We start from the raw sequence: 2,180 nt of genomic DNA on the forward strand, positions 1-2,180 counted from the left end.
TTTGTCCTTCTGCGTCTGCGCTTCTTTGGAATGCCTCCACTTCATCCGCCGGTTCTGGAAACAAACTTTGACCTAAAACAGGAGGAACTTCGTTTAGATTTTTTTTCTTTCCAATGCTAGAGTATATGTTTTTAAATTAAAATGTGTTTTTGTTTGTGCATTTTTGTATTGTAATGCACCGTTTTGAGATGTCAAGATGAATGTGCATTTAGTGCACTTTACCTATGCAATATAGAAATGCATGCACAAACTGAATCGAAAAGTTTGTCAATTAATTGAAATGACCAAGACGGCTTTCCACACTCAATTGGAAAGTTTTGAAACTCTATAATCGCATTCGCTATCTGTCGTTTTACTTCCGGTTTTAAATAAGACAGAAACTCTTGCCCAATGCCCTAAATTTGGATGATTTGAAACGAAACAACTGCACCCCTCCTGCATTTGCTAATAATTGACTTTCATTTCTCTAGAAATGTGGGTGTCGCAAATGCACGAGCCTCCAGCTGCTAAAGCTCCAGATGCCTCTTCGCACTCTAAAGCATGGGTTTCATTCCAAAACGTTATTTCAATAAATAACACCTTTATTTTTTTGTATGCATTGGTTTGCATTGATAATCAGTCGCTCACCTGTGCGTCGGTGAGGCCCAGCATCGCAGCCAGCTGTTTTCTGTCCGGTTTCGTGACGTACTTCTGGATTTCAAAGCGCTTCTCGAGGCCTTTCCGCTGGAGGTTGGAGAACACGGCTCTGGACCACGACCTTTTCCTCTTGTAAGTCTGTGGCATTGTGTCTTTTGAAAGCACCGCATACGGCCCTGTTTGGGTCAAACAACACACACACACACGCACGCCATTAGAACACAACCGATGCAATGCAGTTTGGCCGGAGTGCATGTTATTCAAAAGCATGTGCAAAGTAGGCACTGCACACGCATGCAAAAGGAAAGGAGCGTCTCCTGCTCTTTAGGGCTCGACTGGGGTGTCTACACTACCTGGGAAGGTGTCTTGAAACTGATGTTGCCCTGATTGCCTCGCGGCATTGCTTATTGAACCCATCATGGAGGAGGTTTCGCTCATGGACGCGAAGTAAGGGCTGGCAGACACATGGACTGCTGACTGCCGATTCGGACTAACAATCAATGTGAGATCTGTTACAGAACGACAAACACCGAACAATTCAGCTAAAGCGCCAATTCAACTCGTATTGGATTTTATGAACAGGCCGTGCGCGCATGGGGCTGGACGCGTCCAATTGTTTAATGTCCTCCTTTCCATAAGTGCTTACTAGAAACCCCTGTGTGTGTGTGATTCACCAAAATACGTCTTACCTCTCAGTGATAGCGATTCTTTCCCCTCGGCTCGAAGTCTGTGGATAATATCCGATCGATCCCGAACTTGAGGTCTTTGCTGGAGAGCGGAGGCGCGGATTGCGCGTGCATCGCGGCTCTGGATGTAAAGTGTATTCCGTGCATGTGATACGCGGACGCGCTTGGAGTGACCGGGACGGGCGTAACGGGATCCCCGGGCACCGATGTGAGCCATAAGCGAAGACGAACCGGGATGTTCTCAGCATCTCCAACGTGCAGAATATCAGCGATGCAGAACGAGGGTTTCTTCATGCTGTCCACCCCAAACCGCTCGAGCAGTACGCGGTCCAAAGGCTAAAGTTCGATGCGTAAAACGGATTGAGTCCCGCCGTGTACATCCCGGCAGGCAAGCCCAAACTTCTCGACACAGAATCGCATAAAAACTACATGTAATGAGTACAAACTGCCCTCTCTCGCGTTTCTCCTCAAGTATGAAACTCCAGACAGGAGTCCAAAAAGCTCTAAGCAGGACTTCCGTTATTGATTGGCTCTTTGCGAGCCAATGGAAGTGGACAGAACGGTCCAACACGCCCCAAACACGACGAGCACTTCCAGGATGACTCTTAAAAATCCCCACGTTTATTAAACGGCGATGATTCATATGATACGACCTTAAACATTTTCAGAGTTTGTTTTCAAGCGTGTTCATTCTGAGTGAATCAAATTGTAATTTTAATCAGATATAAGAAAAAATAAATAGAAACCAATTTATTTAGATATTCCACAAGTTGTTCATTATAAGCCAATGCATTAATAGCATAGACGAATAAACATATTATTAATATTTAATTTTAGCGAATTTATAGGATGCATTAT

General features: G+C 44.8%; 1 pseudogene; it reads right to left on the minus strand.

The window, feature by feature from the left end:
- Positions 1-3: 3 nt before the first annotated feature.
- LOC113077164 (H2.0-like homeobox protein) lies at positions 4-1,970 on the minus strand (annotated as a pseudogene).
- Between the last annotated feature and the right edge of the window lie 210 nt (positions 1,971-2,180).

The sequence above is a fragment of the Carassius auratus genome, unplaced genomic scaffold, assembly GCF_003368295.1.
Source record: "Carassius auratus strain Wakin unplaced genomic scaffold, ASM336829v1 scaf_tig00021845, whole genome shotgun sequence".
In the NCBI taxonomy this organism is placed as follows: domain Eukaryota; kingdom Metazoa; phylum Chordata; class Actinopteri; order Cypriniformes; family Cyprinidae; genus Carassius; species Carassius auratus.